This window comes from Hippopotamus amphibius, chromosome 11, assembly GCF_030028045.1.
Source record: "Hippopotamus amphibius kiboko isolate mHipAmp2 chromosome 11, mHipAmp2.hap2, whole genome shotgun sequence".
Classification (NCBI taxonomy): domain Eukaryota; kingdom Metazoa; phylum Chordata; class Mammalia; order Artiodactyla; family Hippopotamidae; genus Hippopotamus; species Hippopotamus amphibius.
Window position 1 is genome coordinate 12,496,002 of NC_080196.1, and position 20,872 is coordinate 12,516,873.

A 20,872-nucleotide genomic window follows, 5' to 3' on the forward strand; every position below is an offset into this window, starting at 1 on the left:
AAATGATGAATGTTAACTAAACATTGTGATAATCATTTCACAATACATGGAAAGTCAAATCATTGTGCTGTACACCCTAAACTTACATAGTGCTGAATGTCAACTACACCTCAACAAAGCTGGAAAACATTTTTAATCCAAAAAAATATATTTGCATTATGCAAAATTTGCAACCTACAAAAGAATGCACCCAACATGTATATAATCTATGAAGCATAACAATAAAATGAACACACACCTACCATTTCATTTAAGACATTACTGGGACTTTCCTGGTGGCACAGTGGTTAAGAATCCTCCTGCCACTGCAGGGGACACAGGTTCGATCCCTGGGCCAGGAAGATCCCACATGCTCCGGAGCAACTAAGCCCATGCGCCACAACTACTGAGCCTGTGCTCTGGAGCCCGTGAGCTACAACTATTGAGGCGGCGTGCTGCAACTACTGAAGCCCGTGCGCCTAGAGCCCAAGCTCCACAACAAGAGAAGACACAGCTGTGAGAAGCCTGTGTTCTGCAACGAAGAGTAGTCCCCGCTCACTGCAACTAGAGAAAGCCCGTGTGCAGCAACAAAGACCCAATGCAGCCAATAAATAAATAAATAATAAAAAAAAAATTTTAAAAAGACATTACCAATATTGAGGCATCTACCTATCTGCTACTTCCCTAAGCTCTCCCCCACCTCTTCTCCACAGGTAACCACAATCCTGAACTCTGTATGTATCATTCCCTAAAAAATATCATTTAATTTTGCTTGACTCTTAACTTTACAAACAATTCTATCTTATTGCATGTAGATTTCTCTGGCTAGATCTTCTGCACACAATGTTGCTTCTATGATTTAACTATGTTGCTGCTAGCAGCTGTAGGTCATTCATTTTCACTGTTGTATAATATTCCCTTGTGTGAATTTTTCAGTGTTCTGCTAATGGATTTTTTTAACTTTTAGTTTCTAGTGTTGATTTTACTTATTTATTTTTACTAGAAACAATGTTGTTTCCAGTAGAAGCAATAAACATAAGGAAAGTTTCTCTGGGGGGTATGGCCTAGGAATGGATTGGTTGGGTCACAGAGTATGTGAATACTCACTCTTATACAATACTACCATATTGTTTTCCAAAATGGCTATGCCAATCTACATGCCTACCAGCAGTACACCCCATCATTTTTTAACCTGTTAAATCATTTTAAAATTAAGGAGATCTATGTGATCCAAAGCCGGTGTTTTTATTTTACTGGCTCAAGTTATGAATATTCATAAAGAAATAAACATCCTACACCTCTCTCTCTCACACTGGTGAGTTCATACTTCGTTCGTCACTAAACATAATAAATGAGAACCACTTCCCAAGACGTTTATTTTTCCGCCTTCATATGGGGCATTAACTAACCACTTAGATTGAGGATAAATGATTTGAAGGCTCCACATGGCTTTATTTTCCAATCATTCAATTCTTAAGCAAGGTGGCTATCAAAGGTGTCAAAGAATGTTCTAGAATACTAAGGGTCCCAGGGACCACAACTGCCAACTTGGAACAAGAAGTCATGTACAAACTTAAACTACAAAAAAACTATGGCAAGTTGAGAGAATTCTTTACATCCTTCAATATTAAGAGAGAAACAGAAATAAATAACTGTAATAGATGAAGAAAAGCCTTATGAGCTTTCATTTTAGAATAGAAAAAAAATTTTTTAAATCATTGTAAATAAGTTTTGCCAGGCTTCGGCTTAGAGGAAAAGACTTCTTTCCTCTCAAAATATCAAGGTCAAAGCTGGAGGGTACTGAACTCCAAGTGTGAGGTCCAAGTCATCCAGTTCTACATTTTTCCCACATGTATCTACAGACCTGGCTGGATCTGAGTGTAGATTTAGCAAATAAAGGGCATGAGGAGGGGCAAAGAATACAATGAACAGAACCTCCTCCTGGCACAACGGTAACAATGGCAGGACAGCACCATAGCAGACTCTGAAGTTAATTGGGAAAGTAACTAGTCTGCCTTCTTTGACTAACAGGAACAGAGACCAGGGCAACCATCTGTGAAACCCGGTCAGCTTCGGCCAATATTGTTGTCAATGGTTTCAACTTTCTTCCCCATAGCCATTTATGATTGGTAGTAACCACTCTCTGAATTTTAAATTATCTTGACCACGTTTTCGCATCCCTTCTCCATTCTGGTCTCTTTCTCACTGGTTAACCCCAACAAGCAGGGAGGCGTGTGAAAAGCAGGCAGTGAGGGGACAAGGAGGAATTGGGCACCTTCATCAATACAACAGGTGTCTCTGCACATCTAGATGCGATAAAAAGTAAAACAAACAAGTTAATGTTATTAGTGCCTTAAGTCACCTATTTGAGAATTTTGGTTGTCTATCAGTGAGGTCTTATGCTTATTAGATTCTCACACTGTTGGTTTTTTTTTTTTATTTTTATTGGCGTATAGTGGCTTTACAATGTTGTGTTAGTGTCTACTGTAGAGCAAAGTGAATCAGCTATACGTATACATATATCCCCTCTTTTTAGGATTTCCTTTCCATTTAGGTCACCACAGAGCACTGAGTAGAGTTCCCTATGCTATACAGCAGGTTCTCGTTAGTTATCTATTTTATACCTAGTATCAATAGCGTATATATGTCAATCCCAATCTCCCATTTCATCCCACCTCCCTTCCCCCCCATCCATATGTTTGTTCTCTCTGTTTGTATCTCTACTTCTGTTTTGTAAATAAGATCATCTATAACAATTTTTTCAGATTCCACATATATGGGTTAATATACAGTATTTTTTTTCCTCTTGCTGACTTACTTCACTCTGTATGGCAGTCTCTAGGTCCTGTTTAAATTAAGCAGGGCCAAGGGGCCTTGTTTTAATTACACCAGTCATTCCCTCTCTTTTTAAGCCAAAGAGCTGGAACCTAGCCAGGCAGTGTTAAGAGAACAACAGCCTTTCCTTCTTGGTCAAGAAAGCTCTCCCACTGATTTTCTACTAAGAGTATGGTAAACAAAATTCTGATATGTAGTATCTGGTGCTGAATGCCCACAAATAGGATGGGGAAAAAAATGTGTCTGTAACCTCAGCTGAAACTCCGGATTATGAGACAGCTTTCAAGATCGGCAAAAATGCTAAAATCATCACATTTTACAGGATCCCTTCGTAACACCGATATGTAAAGATTCTATTAAAACACAGTCATTTGCCACAACTACAAAAAGCTTTTATTTAAAATGACTTTGTATTCCGATGTTATGTTAAATGTGTGTCTGGCTTTCTCTTCAGCGACTAGATGATCTTTTCAGGAGAATTATTGTACTTCATTGTAAGTGCTTAATGAGGGACTAATTGGTCCTCCCCCCAGTCCTTTAAACTCCTATGGGAAATGAGGTCATGACCAAAGCACCAGGTGGGGGTGCCATCAAATACTACAGCAGCACAAAGGCCAGCCCTTTCCCAAGGAAAAACAGGTATGAGGACAAATCTTCCACAAGGGCTATGTTCTCCACTGACAGGCACAGACTACAAAAAAGCTAAGCTTTTAGTATAAGATCTTGCAAAGGAGCTGTTCCGGTGCTGGACCACCCGCCCACGCGTTCATCTGCTTCATTTACTGCCACGCGGCCCCTTCCCGCTCCCTGACTGGCTGTCCCCTGGGCCCAGGCGCACACCTCCAGGGAGCAGGGCGGAGGGCGGGACCTCCGGCTGCTGCTCCAACCCGCATCCCTCCTCCCCATCTGCATCCCAGCACCCTCAGGGGAATGCCACTGCTCTGGGACACCAGCCCACGGTGGCTACATGGCAGCCTGCCAGTGGCTTGAGCTCCTACTCCTTTCTACAAGAGGCATGGTGAGCAAATTAGAGGTTATAAACACCTCCGGTGGGAGGAGGAAAATTCCTTTGGACTTTGTAAGGGAACTTCGTCAGCGGTGAGTGTCTCCAAGGTAGAAGACGAATGTGCTCACCCACGCCCCTTAGCCCTGCCCTGCCCTGCATGTGTGGACTGCCCCTTTTGTTGGTTGCAATCAAGGCAGCAGGGCAGGAAAAGTGTTCCTTTGGGAAGAATGTCTCTCATGTTCAAGGTCACTGCGGGCCCCCAGATAAGCAGTATAGAGCTATTTTCATTGTAAGGTAAAACATATTCCTAAATGCAGTGTTGCCAAATTCATCTTGAGAGAGGTGGCTGGAAGTAAAATATCTGGGCTCCCAACATGGGTTAAAGTTGTATTAGAAAACCAGGAAAGCACACATCCCTGGCCAAGGGACAGCAAAGAGAAGCAGTTGAGTTCTAAATTGTGCTGGAAATAGGAGCAAGAGAGCAGTCTGGGATTAACTAAAAGCAGCAGTCAATTAAGAACGATGCTTTGATGCATGTTAGATAGTTTGTCACACCTTGCAGGGGCTGGTTGCCAATAGGGTGTGGCTTTAGGATCACAGCCCTCCAAAAGCTCACCTGAAATTCCATAATTAGAGTCTTTCCTTTGGTTTAAAGATTTCCCCTCTCTCTCTAAATTTCAGAATAATATGCTATCTTGGAAGCGGAATAGCCAGACATTCAAAAAAAGAAACACACACACAAACATGTATGAAAAGAGAACACATTTTGAATTACAGCTGAGTATTAATCCTTGCTTTACCACTTTCTAGCTCTGTAACTTTAGGAAAGTGATGTATTGGCTTGACTCTCAAGTTCATCAGCTGTGAAATGAGACAAACACCTGTCTCAGAAGGTTGGTGCAAAGCTGAAGTTCAATTACCTACATAAAAGTACATGGCCCAGCCCACATACACAGCAGATATGCAGACACTAGTTTTCCTCCACTTTTTTAGCAAGCAGGTCATAATAGGGGAACAAGTGAGGACAACTGAGGATGCTGGCTTCCTGATGTGGGAATGATGAGGTCAGCAAAGATGGAGATGGGAGTGGCAGGAGAAAGGGCCACCTGGGACCCAGTGACAGAATCTGTTTCACAAATGTGCCGAGGTCAGCTCGGCTCAAGGGCACGTGGTGGCTGCAGGCTGACATTTACTTGCAACGTAGACTGGTTGGCAAGCTGTGAACTTAGAAACTGGCCTTCGCCAAAGAGTCACGCCTAGTCCCTCCCAAGGCTCTCCCATGCTTGCTGTCCAGCTGGGGAAATGAAGCATTGGGGAACATCTGAACAACTGTCCTACAGGGTCACCTGCGAGGGAGTGGGTTAGGTGAAGCTATAAGCAGATGGCAGGCAGCCAAGCCAGTAGAAGAGGTTAAATGTAGCTTCCAACTTGCTGAAGCCCAATGATGTCAATCAGACCCCACTGACCCACAGGTCAAGTCAATGGGGCTGGAGACTGTCCTACCAACTTACCAAGGCCAGGCCCCAAAGTGTGCAGCCAGAGGTGGTTTTCTTTTCCTAGGCATCAGTATCTCCACACTTAAGGATCACCCCTTAGCACACCCTGGAAAGCCAGCCATCCTTGACTTCCAAGGCCTGAGGCAAGTAATCTCACCAATCTCTCAGGTGAATGGACCAAAGAGAAGGCTAAAAATGGTAGGAGGCGAGGGGCTCTAGAGCAGGCTGATGCAGAAATATATATTTAGGCTGAGAAGAGTTTCAAAATCCAAAAGGCTGCTACACAGAAGATAAACCTCCCCCAAATTTCCTTCTATATGTGCTGCCCATAAAAATAAGCTTAACCTGAATGAATAGGAAGGAGAAAGGGATTTTTAATAATAAACAGTAACAGCTAATACAAGTAACAGGGACATTATTTAGAAACAGCAATAGTTCAGAATACCAGCCCTTCTGTTTCCCCAAAAGGCCTCCTTGGAGCATTGGTAATCTGCACAGCACATTTTGGAGATTACTAAACTGAAAGAGTTTACTGTTGTAGTGGTTACTGGAGTGTAACTTCAGCAGATTCGCTTTCAGAAAATTTCAAAGTGCAAAACTGGGAAACAATAATATATGTGCATGGAAATCATGTAAGTGGTTTATTGTGCTTTTTTCTTTATGCAACTGTAGTGAATTATTGGCCATTATTTCCTATCTAATAATCAAGATGAATAACCTTGGGTTGATTCATTCTGTGTATTATCTATAACAAATATGAAAATTCCAGCTGCCCTTTCCCTAACCCCCAGTCATCTTTTGGACCTTTCCCTCCTTCCTTCCTTTGATGAGTTGTGTGTGCAAAGAACTTGGCATCATTTTAATACCAGTTGAGCAAAACCATTATGGAAGGTAAATAAAAGCATCATGTATACAATGCTTCCCCAAGCCAAAGGAAATGATTTTGCAGTACACACATCCCTGATTATACTCCATCAGTACCGATAATTAAAAGTTGACTAGAATAAGATTAAACAGCAGGCACGAGTTTTTGAAAATTTCTGCCTGGTATTAGCTATGCAAAAACACCGACTGAATGTTCGACGCTCATCAAATTCATCTCTTCTTAAGAGCAGAGTATAATAAGTGGGTAGCCTAAAAGGAATGCTTTGAACAGAATGCTTCACGATTGTCTGATTAGTCTAAATTTAAAACTCCAACAAAGGCAAGGATTATTCTTCTTGAGGTTCAAGATTCACGAGGATTTGGTAATGAAATTCCTTTAGGAGAGCAAATTTTTAAAAAAACCTGCTATCTACAAACTGCCAGTGTTTTTATGTCTGTGTAGTGTTTTTAAATCAAAGTCACCATTCATTCAGTGATAAATGTTTGTTTGAACAAGTGAATGAAAGAAAAGGCCTCAAAATACTTCACAAGTTTAATCACCTCTAAGTTATGAATCAAGCAAAGCAACTCTAATCACCCCCCCAAGCCCACGCGCTGAGACGGGTTAAATGTCAGCTCTCACCAAGCAGGCTGAAGCCAGACCTGGAAACTGAAGTCATGTCCTCTGATTCTTAGAAAATGACCCAGCTGTTAGGGCCTGTTGCTTAGCTGCCTCACTGCAAACTCTCCAATACAATTTGGAATGCATGTTATCTAGGCCAGGTGAGGTAAGATGAAGGATGCGTGACAAAGCCAGGCTTGTTCCTGAAATTATTACAGGTAGACACACACACACACACACACACACACGCACAAAGGAAAAAGAAAAGGGAAAAAAAAGAAAAAGCCCCATCAAAATGCTAAAATTAAAAATGAAATTCTTAATATTAATATTAACGCCTTCACTCTAATGAGGCACCTAGAGCACATTACTCAGTGCTAGAATTGATACTATACCAAGAGGGAGAAAAAAATGAACCTACAGGATACTGGATGAGAGGTGGAACCCAGAGTTTCCCCAGGGGACTTCGAGTTTATCCTTCCAGGAACATTGCTAACACCCATCTTTTTTTCCGTTCTGACCTTCTAACAGGATGCAACCCATGAGCCAGCCAGACACTTAAAAACCTATTTGTTTCAATAACTCAGAGGAGAAATGTAACTAGAGGATTTTTTGCAAGCAGAATCTATTTGGCAAGCGGAATCTGTTTCTATGAGAAAATTCTCATGCATTTCAGAGCGAGCGTTCTCAAATCGTAAATCTTGAAGTTTTCAAAATTCATGCCAGGGGAATGAATATTACCCCACGCTAAGCTATCCTTGGTGAGCGAAGCATAAGCAGCAAAGCATGTGCCCCAATATCTATTTTTCTAATCCCAGAGGAAGGTGAAGCAGAGCTGTCCAGACCAAAATCATAAAGTAGGTAAAGTCTGTCACAGGACCCTTCCCTTCTTGTCCCCTAAGGTGCCTCCCCTGAGGCCCCAGGGGTGTCTGCTGTCTGTAGCCTTTTCCACCCCTACCCTGTGGACAGTAACACCAGTGAGACATCATATTTTTCAGTATGAATATAGGTCATTCATTGTTCTGCCTCCTAAAAGAGATTTTTTTAAACCTTTTCATTTTTAAATTGAGGAATCAAAAGCTTTACTTGCCTTTAAATTCCAGTATCAGCTAGCAGCCAACCTTCTGAATTGGGAGACAGAATAAGGTAACTCTCCTATTGTTAAAAGCTTATTTTGTTTCATGTGCAGGCCTGCCACGAAGATGGAAATCCGTTGAAATCGCAGGCGGGGTTCATGCTCCGCTCTGACCGTGGGCAAAAACTCTGTAACTGAGCCTCGGTTATGCATGTGTAAAGTAGGAATTAGTATCACAGACTATAGTATTATGATAATTATGAGACCATGAACATAAAGTGGCTGGCTCATTGCTATCTTAAAGGCTAAAACTACCCTCGGAAAGGACACAGAGGTTCCCAGGTGTAGATAAATGCAGCCCCGGGCTGATCCAGCCACATCTGCTAAGGGCCCAGATCCCTGGGAACTCAAGAGCCTGATTCTTCAGTTTCTCAAAGCTTGTGGCCTCGGGCCATGGAGCCAGGCGCCCCCTAAAGGCAGGCTTGGGGTTAGTCCTTCTCTGTTTCTGTTCTTTTCTCTGGCTCTTTTCCTGCCTGAGAGCATCTCGGCCCTTCCCCACTCCTCTCCTCTCCTCCCTGTCCCCCTGGTCCAGGAAGCCCAGAGATACCGAGCCATTCCTCACTGTGCCATCCATTTTCCCAGTTTCCCACCCTCTACCACAGTGCAGACATTAAATTCAACATGCACTGGGAAACCCCAAACTTCGTGTGACTGGCTTTATTGCAATATTCGCTTTATTGTGGTGGTCTGGGACCGAACCCACAGAATCTCTGAGGTCTGCCCATAATGGATTTTTCATGTGGAAACCTCCAAGAGCCCCCACAGTTGAGTTTACACAGCCTTGAGCCCCTGGCAGCCAGAGCCTAATTTAAAACAAATTTGCAACAAGGAAAGGCCCACGTGGAGATGAGCAGGTGACCCAGCAGAGGCCCCACCCACTGTAAACGGGGGAGGAGGGCTTGCAAAGCACTAGGTTTGGCTCAGGCTTCTCCAGGAGGTCTGAGCTGAATTTTACGAATCAAATACCACCATTTGGGCGAAGTGCGGAGAGGCAGGAGAGGACAAAACCACAACAGCACGGGGAGGCTTCGACCAGAAACAGGGGAGGCACGGATGCTGCGTAGGGCAAAGAGGCTGCCGGGCAGAGACTGGCCTGGAAGTTGCAGTAAAGCAAAAGACATAACCAGACTGGGGCAGAGGTGGGGTGCGGAGGGCAGCCCAAGGCGAGATGCGTGGAAGGCAACGCAGGGGATGCTTGCATGCAGCACCCCGGGAGCTCTCAGTCACAGCATCGGCGACGCGAGGGATGCAGGCGGGGTCCCCATCAGTCCCCGCATCCCTCCCAGGATTTTCCAGCTCAGCATCTGGAAGCACAGTCTCCTCTAGGAGCAGCAGGACCTGGTGGGAAGAGCTACTATGGAAGCTGAATCCACAAAGCAGAGGTCTCTTTGTCCGGTCCTCTCCTGGGATAAGATTTTGCAGAAGGGAGAGTGGTCAAGGCCCTTTGAGCAGGTCTGAACATGGCGAGAAGACAATGGGGAGCAGTTGCAAGCGCTTCCCAAGAACCCCTCAATAATGAGAGAAAGAAGAGCAGGACCAAGAGGATGCTTCACCCTTGGGTTTTGGAAGAGGTGGATACAGGGAAGCCCAGATGTTATAGGTGGGACCCAGGATGGGTACACGTGATACTTGGTGGATTACATCCATGCACATGTATGTATCATATTATATACTGTATCAGGAGAAAGAAAACCACACTAACTACAGACATTAGAAAGCAAATCAAGGAGTGAAAAATGATCAAACTTGTAAAAGTAATAGATTAGAATCATTTACATGAAGTGCTTCCACTATGCCCAATGACCATGCAGCACAATATCAATGAAATGTATCATGAACTGTGTGTTCGATTAACTCACTTGTGTAAGTTACATTTTATGACAACAATAAATTCTGTTTTATATGTTCAGCCTTCCGATTTTGCAATGCATATAATTGTAGAGTCTGGGAGCTAGAATGGACCTTAAGGACATCTAACCCTTTTCATTTGAGATGCAACCGAGATGTAGAAGCCGGGGCTCAGAAAGGCTTTCCTAAGGTCACATGAGGACTCTTTTAGAGCAGAGGATACAAAAGCTACCCAGGATCCCCGCCTCACTCCGGGGCTATCCTTAAAATGCTGTGTGCACTTAATACAGCAAGGACACAATCTCCTTCCCCTCATTCTGTATACTCATTTGCTCACGGTTCAGAATTATTCAAGGAGCTTGGAAAAGAGGCAGGATGCTTGGGGGAATGGGGAAAGCTCAGGAATAGAGATGTTGGAGCTTTCAGTTAGGCAATCAGGGGATGATATGATCTTTAGAATTTACAGTCTCTCTCTGTTAAGAAAATCAATAGGAGAGTCAGCGTGGGACAGTAGGAAAAAAGTAGATTATCCAGTCAAAGACCCCAGGATAAGCCTCAAAGCTTACTAGCTGTGTGGCCTAGGACAAGTTATAGAAACTTCTCAAGCCTATATTGTTAGCCATAAAATGGGCAATAATGGTACTTATTCAAAGAGTTGTGAGATTAGATGAAATTATGTATTAAGAACACCTAGCACAGCACATGTGCTCAATCAACAATTAACATTCTATCAGTATTTCTTTACTATAGTCTCCTTGCCTGGTGCCACAAAGAAAGCCTCACCTTTGAACATATGGGATGAGTACCTGGATGACAAAAGCCAGGTATATGTTATTTCACAGATAACACTGGAAAGCTTGTTCCCAAGTGTAATGTTATATTCATGGATAATTTCAATCTAGAATGTCAGGGTGGAAAATCTAAGGGAGAGTTGTAAAAGCCAAGTCTGTTTCCATCCGGCATGTGAAATGTCAAAACACAGGCAACCTTCAACAATCATTGGGAACCTACTCTTGCTTTACATCAAAATGTGTCTGTAGAAAACAAAGATATCATAGTTCAAGGGTATCCCCCAATTATACCTTCTTGATACCTGATGGGAATCCTTGCTCATTTTTCACATCCAAAGTCTCTAAGAAATCGATCACACGTCTTAATGTGGTCAGTCACAGGAAGGCAGCTCACAATATGTCCTTTTGGGGATCCATGAACTGGTTTGAAACATTCAAGGCTGCAGAGGAGAAGGCAGCTACCCTGTCTGTAGACAAAGGCCCCTCAACCCATGTTGAGCCCACAGGATTCTACATCTGTCTTCTTATCCCATCCCCTCCCACACATAATTCTATCAGTAAATGAGAGATCAATGTCTCAGAGAAAAAGGTCAGGAGTTTGTGTCTTATGCTATCAATGAATCCCCAGCTGAAACTGCTACATGCATAGTGACATTTCAGTAAGAGCCTGTGACTCTGCTGGCAAGCCTGAACATTAGCCCAGGTCTGTTCCCACAGGCCCAGCAATACTGCCTTCCCTCTGCTCTTGAACTGTCTGGATGTTCTAGCAAGCAAGCCAGCTCTACCTCTGTCTTCTCCTTCACACACACACACACACACAAGCTCCAAGGTTTCTCTTTTCTGAGTCACCCTTGTTGCCAATAACTGAAGCTGGACCAGCAAAAGGGAAGAAAATGCAAGCCAATAAATGTCACCCTTGTTGCCAATAACTGAAGCTGGACCAGCAAAAGGGAAGAAAATGCAAGCCAATAAATAAGGCTCCTCCGGATCCTTTAAGCCCGGGCCCACCCTCTGCCCAGGTGCACTTCATTTCTATTTTGTTGCTTCTAACTACATTGTGTTCAGATATGGAGAGAAGTATTTTTTCACTCTTATTCAAAGACACGTGACACTACTGTTCTTTGTTTCCTTAAAACATGTTGGCATTCTTGTTCTTCCTTCTGGGAGAGAGACTACTGCAAGGATCACTGAAGCCTCTGAAGCAAAACAATCATCTGCTAGGCTGAAAAACCAGAACCCAGCTGCCACTCACTGCCAGGAACAGTGCACGGGTGAAACGGGCATCACCTGAAATCATCAACATTACTGAAGGCGAAGTGACTGGTGGCTACTCAGGTGTCCTGTATCTAATTGGACCATACAGTCTGAGCCTCATAAAGACCTTTACAGGATACAGGTGTACCTTAGTATAAGCAAAGACTGTGTGTCTGACAATGTGTTTATGTGTAAGCCTAACTTTTATCTATTACTTTATGCACTGAGTGCCCTGGGTGGGGTTCATTATTTCAGAGGACCCCATCAATGTCTGGTAAAATGCACAGTCATCTCCAAGTGTGTTCTGGAAATTTAGATCTCTGAATATCACATTTTCCTTAAGAAATCTCCCCGTCCACCCCGCTCTCTCGGCCTTTGGAGCACACCACCAATCTCAATACCAGTAACAAAAGAATGTAATTAAATACAGGGCAAATATGCACCAGTGCTGGAAAATAAAGAAGGGCATCAGACATAAGCCATTATCAAATATCTATACATCTATCATGGAAAAGGAAAGGAGAATCACAAAGGAGAATGAAAATGTGTCAGTCTCACCTTACACAAGGAGGAGGTATGGTCAGTAAGCTTCTTGACAGTGTTCATTCAGAAATATAGGTATTTTTTTCAAATTTAAGTAAACATCTAGAAAATTAAACATAATGTATAACTTGAAAATTGTGAGAGAATAAATCATATCACATGAAAATGGAAAATGATGGAAACATCAAGAAATCATAAAAGCAAAAAGAATAAAAAGATGACAAAAATTAGAACAAGTATATCAACATGAAAGATAGGTATTAATTCTCTTTTTAAAAATCTCAGAGTCATAAATTAAGTATAACCTATGCTGTCTTCAAGAAAACTATAAAAGTTAAAAGGAAAAGGACTGGAGCAAAAGAATACCAGGAAACTTGAACATTTAAAAGCAAGAGTTACGATGTTAATATAAAATCAGAATTAAATATTGAAAGCATTAAACATAAGTGTCATTTTTCCTGACAAGGGGTACACTCTAAAGAAAAGCTAAAATTGTATGTGCCACGATAACATAGCTTGGAAATATATAAAGGAAAATAAGCAGAAGTTGAAAGACATGCAGTAGAGTCGTTGAGCTCTACCCTGCTGCTTTTAGTCCTTGGAAAAGTAAGCAGATGAAAATTTAATAAAGATATGTACAAGTAGGGTAAAATAATAAATGAGGCTAATCTGATGACTAGATAAACCTGGTAATTAGAGCATCTTCTGTACAGGGACTCATGGAACATGAACAAAAACTAAGCACGCGTCAGAATATCAAAGAAACTTTACTACGTCTTGATATTCTGTGACCGCAGTGCAGTAAAACTCCACAGTAATAAACAAAAGCATAAAAAATTCAAATAAACTTTTATACATTTTTAAAATATTCTTCTAAAGAGGTTTAGAGTCTGAGAAACACTAAATTATCCAATTGCAGATTGAGACAATAAAGATAAAGAGAACATGATGTATCAAAGTGTAGGCAACCAATGCTCAGAGGCAAAGACTTGAAATATTTTCATCATTAAGAAAAACTCAGACTCAAAGGATAATCAGCTCAAGAAATCAGAAAAGGGAAATGAACCTAGAGAAAGCAAAATGAAGGTAAAAAGCACAAAAATAATGACAGAAACAAGTTCAAAATTTTAAAGAGGAAAGATTTCAAAAGATGGCCCTTAAAAATATCCCTAAGTAAAACAGACTTACTGTTGGCTAAACGAAGTCTCCAAAGAAATAACAATTAAATCAAATTAAAAATGAGAAGTAGGATAAAACCAAAAATATTGAAGATATTTTTAATTTTAAGAATTGTGTAATATTTGACCCTGAGTTAATAAAATTTTAAATATAGAAATGGCAGACTTTCTAAAATCTCTATTAACTTCAGAAGTAAAAATCTTGATCAGAAAACTTAACTGTAGAAAAAAAATTGTAGGTGGGAGGGAGGTGGGCTTTCATTAAAAGAAAAAAAAAAAGGATCTGTGTCAAATAATTTGGAGGGCAAGTAATTTCAAAGCCTCCAGGAATGGACGATACATAAATTATATTATACAATTCACAGCACTGCCAGTTCAAAAGAAAAAAATTATCATTATTAAAGATGTTTAAAGACATTGTATTAAAGAAATCTGTAGGAAGTGCTACTGAAAATTCGAATAAGATACCATTTATTTGCCGCAATAAAGGATACTTGCCACAAACCAATAGCCAACATCTTATTAGAAATTAAAAACAAAAGTCAATAACTGAGTTCAGGAAGGAATTCAAGTATAAGTGCTCTACCATTATTATTTAACACAGCATTGGAATGTTCTAGAAGAAATGAAAGCTAAAAACAATTAAAATGTGGGAGGCAATATGTTTATTATTAGATATGCTATTATTGCCTAATTAGAACATCTAAGGGAGTGAGCTACAAGATTACTAGAACTTAGTGAGGTCGGTAAGATAGCCAGTTAGAAGATTCACATGTGTACATGCATGCATAGAAATATATATATATATATACACATACACACACACACACACATATACAGTTTTTCTATAAACCAGCAATAAGCTAAAAATATAAGGGAAAATAAAGATCAAATGCACAATTATAACCAATTATAACTGTAAAATCTCTAAGGAAAACAATAAGAACTTACATCCTATGAAAACAGGAATGTAAACTAAGGGACAATAAAAGTCTTAAATAAGATTGTACATGGATCAAAAGCTGAAGGGGTGTAAAGACTTGAATTCTCTCCAGTTTAACATGTAATCTATGACAACTAAAAATTATTTTTGAAAAATGTTTTAAAATCTGACCAAAGCAGTCTTATGTTCACATGGAAAAATAAACGAATAGTCTAAAAATATCTGAGAAATTTATTTTGGGCAAAAAAATTATATGGAATAATCTAAGACTGCTTATGTTAAAAACTATTAAAACTGCAGAACCACACCTAATGTGCAAAAATCACAAAGATCAAGAGAACAGAATATAAAGCTCAGAAATATACTTTATAAAAGTGTTTAGTACATGATAAAGGTGGCGTTTCCTATAAGTGAGGAAAAGAGTATGAAATAAATAGCGTGAGAAGAACTGATAAACTATTTGGCAAACTTTCATTTGATTTTCATGTCTGAGATCACCCAGTAAAATAAACTCTAAACATAAACTATGGGTAATAAAAGACTAGAAGAAATTACAGGTGATTATTTATCTGATCCTAGTGAATGGAATGCTTTTCTAGGTATAAAAGCAAAAAAAAAATCATTACTATGTTTCACTACACAAACATTTTAAATATTTGTACATCAAAATCACCATAAATAAAATTCAAAGGAAAATATCAAAGTGAGAAAATACTTGTAACATCATTAAGAAAGAGTTAATAGCCTTAATATAAAATGTGTGTGTGTGTATATATACACACACACGTATACACACATATATATAAATTGAGTATACATATGAGTTCAAAATATATGTCAACATAAAAATGAGCAAAGAACATATATACTCAATTTTAAAAGAAATACAGAAAGCAGAAAACATAAGAATGTGTCCAAAACCACACCAAAAAAAAAAAAAAACCACACAAATTAAAACAGGATATAATTTTTAACTTATCAAATTGGCAAGGTTTTTCTTTGTTCCCATTTTTTAATTCTGGTACTTAGTGTTGTCTAGGGGTGCAGACACGTGGATACTCTTTTTCCTGGTTGGTGAATGCTAAAATACAGTGCTTGAATAAAAATATATCAAAAATCTAATAAAGGCTGTTATTGAGCCAACAGTTCTAGTTCTAGAAATGAATCCTAAGGAAACAATCAGAAATGTCCAAAAAAGACAGATGTTCAAGAAAATCCAGCACAGCCTTACTAACAATAGCAAAAAAATCTGGAGAATTAAACATTCAGCACATTAGATTGCTTATGTATAGAATCTATAAGAGATGTGAAACTATATAGCAATAAAGTCATACTATGTGAGACTGAAAGAGCATAGCAACATGTTCATAATATATGGACCAGTGATAAAGGCGGCTCACAAACAGTCCAATAAGCGTGGTCCCTTAGTTGAAACACGCATTGTCTAGAAACACTAAAAATGCTCATGGTTAACTTGTGGGTGGTTTGCCCTTCATTCTCTTTTGTATTTCCAGGGTTTTTTTCCTAAATGAATATATTATACATCACTTCTGTGATCAGGGGAACAAGAGCTGGAGCAGGCTCTGCCGTCCGATTGCTTAGACTCAGATCACAGCTTAGTCACTGTCAGCTCTGCAGCCCTGGACAAACTGCTTCTCCTCTCTGAGCCTCAAGTCCCTCATCTCTCAGACAAGACTGGTATCAGTAGCTACCTGGCTGGGCTGCTATGACAATCAACTTTTACAGTGTACACAGAGCACTTAGTACAGTATCTGGAACATAGTAAGTGCTCAATGAATATTAGTATTATTTTGGTTTTAAAACAACAATTACACACTCCTCCCCCTCCAAAAAGTTTTTTTATAATGGAAGAAACTTTGAATTTATTCCTATGCCAGAGGAAAAATAGAAGTCTTCAAAGGTTGTATAGTCTCCAAATTGTTAAATATTCTTATTTACTCCCTTTCCCTTTCTCGCTCTCTCCCTGCCTGTCTCTCTCCCTCTCTCTCTCTCTCTCAAATACACACACACACACACACACACTCACCCCTCCAAGATTAAGGTCCTCATGCCCTAGGATCCTGAGAAGCTGGGGGCAGCAGCCAATATGCAGCCCTAATGGAGATCACCTGAGCCCTGCCAACAGTCCACCAGGGTCAACCAAGGTCAAAAAGAGATGGCTTTGATAAAGAAGCCAGATGACTTAGGAGAACAGACGCTGCTGATAACCGATTGGCCAACATGTGATCCCAGAAAAGGCTTTTACTGTTTCGTGGCACGTATGGCTTTACAGCTGGGTGAGCAAAGCACCGGGGAAGGAGTCCCAGACGTGGAGTCGGGATGCCCAGGTTCTAGGATTCCCACCAACCCAGGTTCTAGGACCACACATTCTCCTCACTGACCAAATGAGAATGCTCCGGGGCCCCATCAGGATCTGGGGTTCTATTAAAACAGGTGACAACCTCAGTTTCGAACATCAGTTGTTTTATTTATAACATCAAAGCCGGCTCTGGTATCCTAAAACAAGCCAAAGAAAATTAAAAGAATAAATAAACCATTCCAGGCATCCGTAATATTTATTTCGCTTTCCCCATCCGTGTTATTTCAGTAAATCTAGCAGGGCAGAAAAGTTACAAATGAGTGCAGATTATAAGGCAGTGCATGTTCAGGACAAGGTCATTAGATGCCATCAAAAACGGTCTAATGACACATGCATTTGGGAGATAACGCAGCTCAGTGGGTTATCTATGAATTATGCCCATTCGAAGTCTCGTCTGCTGCTCTCACACACCCGCTGTGGTCTGCAAGCCTAGACAACGGCACTAAACGGGGCACGGGATGTTAGCTGAAGAAGGCAAGACGACCAAAAAAAAAAACTGGCGGAATCTGAAATGGGAGGTGAGGAGGGATCTTCGCATATGCAAGACAAAAACAGTCCTAAAAGGGGACATAATTATTTGTTATAAAGGTGGATTCAGGTGCATTCATCTGAAAAGAAGGAAAGATGCTCTATGCAAAAAAAGTCACATCAGAATCAGTGACAGATGACAGAAGAGTCAGAACAGGCTTTGGTGTCAGACACTCACCAGCTGAATGAATATGGGCAGGAAGTTTAAGTTGTCTGAACCTCCACTTCTTAAAATCTGGGGAATGGCAGTAGTGATAACTCTCAAAGAGTTATTGAAATGATTGTCATTCATTCACTCAATGCATAATTATTGAGCTTCTAGATGTGCCAGGCCTGGTGCCAAATGCTGAAGCAACAAGAGTCAGAGAAAGAGGCATAGCCTCCACTTATATAGACTCTAAGTTTTCCTTAGATTTTTGTGGAAGAAGAGAGTCAAAGAAATATATGTAAGTGTAATAAGGAAAAATTAAACCAGTTACAGGGGCAGAAAGTGATGGGGGTGTTATTTCAGTTAAGTGACATTTGAGCAGACACCTGAATCAAGAGAGAGACAGTGAGTCATCAGGAGGGGGAAGAAATCAAGAAGAGGGACCAGTAAGGCAAAGACCCTGAGGCAGGAAGAAGCTTGCATTCAATGGGATATTTGTAAGAAGCTTTTTATGGCTCAGGGCTCAAAAAATCATGTGCTCCAGATGATGATGGTGATGATGGTAGTAATGATGGTGGTGGTGGTGATGATGGTGGTGGTGGTAATGATGGTGGTGATGGTGGTGGTAGTGGTAATGGTGATGGTGGTGGTAGTGGTGACGGTGATGGTGGTGGTGGTGGTGATGGTGGTGGTGGTGATGGTGGTGACGGTGATGGTGGTGGTGGTGATGGTGGTGGTGACGGTGGTGGTGGTGATGGTGATGGTCGTAACGATAACCAAACAACAGAGTACAAAGGATGTGAGAATAGGCACAGCCCATGTTAACTGAAGTAACAGAGTGACAAAATTAGTACTGAACACAGGAAATACTGATTAGGATCTGGACTAATTTTCATTTATTAAAAATTGCAGCTCTATTTTTAGTTCTATCCTTTAATCTGACTTCATTCAAGAAAAGCTTCTCTCTGGAAATTCTATTTCAGGAATGTAAAAATTTTTAAATAAAAATATTCTTTATGCATGATTTGTTTTTTACCCAGCCATCTTTCTGCTGGTTATTAGTGTGCTAGCATAGCGTATGTGTGGTATTTTAAAGAGTTACTATGCAGGGTACTTAGAAATTTCATAGGAGCGTTTAAATGGCAAAAAAGAGCTGGTAGCTTTCATTTCCACATATACTCTCCCACAGAGGGAAAGAGTTTTAACACATATCTTTCTAGGCTTTTAGCCTTTTCTTAACTGTCTCAGGATAAAATTCTACTCTACTTGTTTAGTTATGGATATTTTTGAAATTTTACAAACAGATTCATTCATATTGTAAGAAATTTTCTGCAACCTTTTTTTTTTTTTGCTTAATATCAGGTTGTCGAGATTTATCTGTATTGCTCTACCTAGTTTTAGATCATTTCATTTTCAGTGCTGCACGGTATTCTACTATTTGATTATATTATAATTTGCTTATCCATTCTACTTTGATAAACATTTGGGTGGTTTGGATTTATTTTGTAAACCATCATTAATATCAGAAAAGCTATGATGGACAGCATACATGTTTTCTGATACATGTGTACAGAAGATTTCTAGGGAAGAGACTTAAAAGGAAAACTGCCTAGTCATCGGGTATATATACTCATCTTTACTGGATAATGCTTTGCTGTTTTCCTAAATGTTTGTACCAATTAACACTCCCACCAGCAGCAGATAAGCATGAAATGCCATTTTTCTAACTTAGACCAAAATATCCTCTTTGCCACAGGGGATTCCAGACCTCAAATAACTCAAATGCCAGTTCCATCTATAGCCTCAGTCAATTCAAAACTGGTCTTTGAACAAATCCAGACTTAAAGAAATTTCATTTCTGTTAAAATTTCTGGCTAACTCATCACAATCAACTTTGCAAGCAAACAATATCCCCACGAGAACAATAATAAATAATCACATATTGCTGGCACCAGGATGCAAAATGAAGATGTTTCAATTAAAGCAAACACGCTTACAAAAATATTTTGGTTATCTGAATTAATCTGAACCAAACTAAGCATGATGTAGATATTTTGTCCCTAACCCTTTATTAAAGAAAGTTGCCTTTACTTAATGGCATTTTTATACCTGGGCTTGCCAGATTAAAAAAAACAAAAAACAAAAAACATGTGCGTTTTTGAGAACTAAGGGAAAAAGTACTGAATTTACTCTCTTCAAAAATACATCAGTTATGAATATACTAAAAACCACAGAATTGTATAAAGAGATGAATTTATGGTATGTGAATTATACCTTAATAAAGCTGTTGCTAAAAGTATATCAGCTAAGTGAAATAAGCCAGTCGCAAAAGGGCAAATACTGTATGATTCCACTTATATGAGGTACCTAGAGTACTCAAATTCATAGAGACAGAAAGTAGGACAGTGGTTGCCAGGGGCTGAGGGAGGAGGGAATAGGGAGCTATTGTTTAATGGGTATACAGTTTTAGTTTTGCAAGATGAAGAGTTCTGGAGATGGATGGTGGTGATGGTTGCACAACACTGTGAATGTACTTAATGCCAATGAACTTTACACTAAAATGGTTAAGATGGTAAATTTTATGTTGTGTGTATTTTACTATATATATATATCTCAGAAGTGGAGGTGGCTATGTTTTGTTTCAATATCAGGTCACGTTCAAGCAAAGATAGGAGTTCTTTTTTGCATAAAGTCACATAAATTATGCACCACAGACTGAGTACTGCATTACTTTTTTTATTTTCATAAGTAATACCGAATTCCAGTGCACAAATGCTACAACAGCATATACAGTGGGTGAGAAGAAGGGTTAAAAAATTCGTGAGAGTCTAAAGTTACTGCTCACATTGCAACCTTGACACGACAACTTTGCAAAAACAGGGGCTTAAATTTAACAGAATATGCCACGATTCAGGAGATGCTACTACCATATGCCCGAGGGAACTGAGTCACGCCTGCAGTTTTAACTTTAACTCCTGAATTTTTTGACTTTCTGTATGTTTAAATTCTCATCACACTGCAGCTTCAACCTTTGTCTCTGCCACTGATCATATAATGCATCTCTTATCGTTTGACATAATCTCTACCATCCAATACTTGTTTTTGAACAGCCCTGAGGTTCAGAGGACACTTTGAAAAATGTTAAACAATAAAAACTGTCAACGATGACTGGAAATGGAAAAACAGCCCAGCCTTTTTTGATGCCATCTTTATGCCTAGAACAACCTTCCCACTCCCACTCCCACATCTCCCACATCCATCAAGCGAGCTGCATGCATCTCTTCCTTCTTTCAAAGTTCACCTTAATTCACTTCTCTGGGAT

At 40.1% G+C, this 20,872-nt stretch overlaps 1 protein-coding gene across 13 annotated transcripts in view; it reads right to left on the bottom strand.

Moving 5' to 3' along the window:
• Nucleotides 1–20,872, bottom strand: part of ATXN1 (ataxin 1) — a 382,604-nt gene that overhangs the window by 244,281 nt on the left and 117,451 nt on the right. Inside the window, exon 1 of one of the 13 annotated variants that reach the window (XM_057700120.1) lies at nucleotides 12,389–12,477. The exons of the other annotated variants lie outside the window; for them this stretch is intronic. The gene's annotated coding sequence lies outside the window, so the exon portion shown is untranslated. Of the gene's footprint in view, nucleotides 1–12,388; nucleotides 12,478–20,872 lie in introns of those variants that run through there. 13 annotated transcript variants of the gene reach the window in all.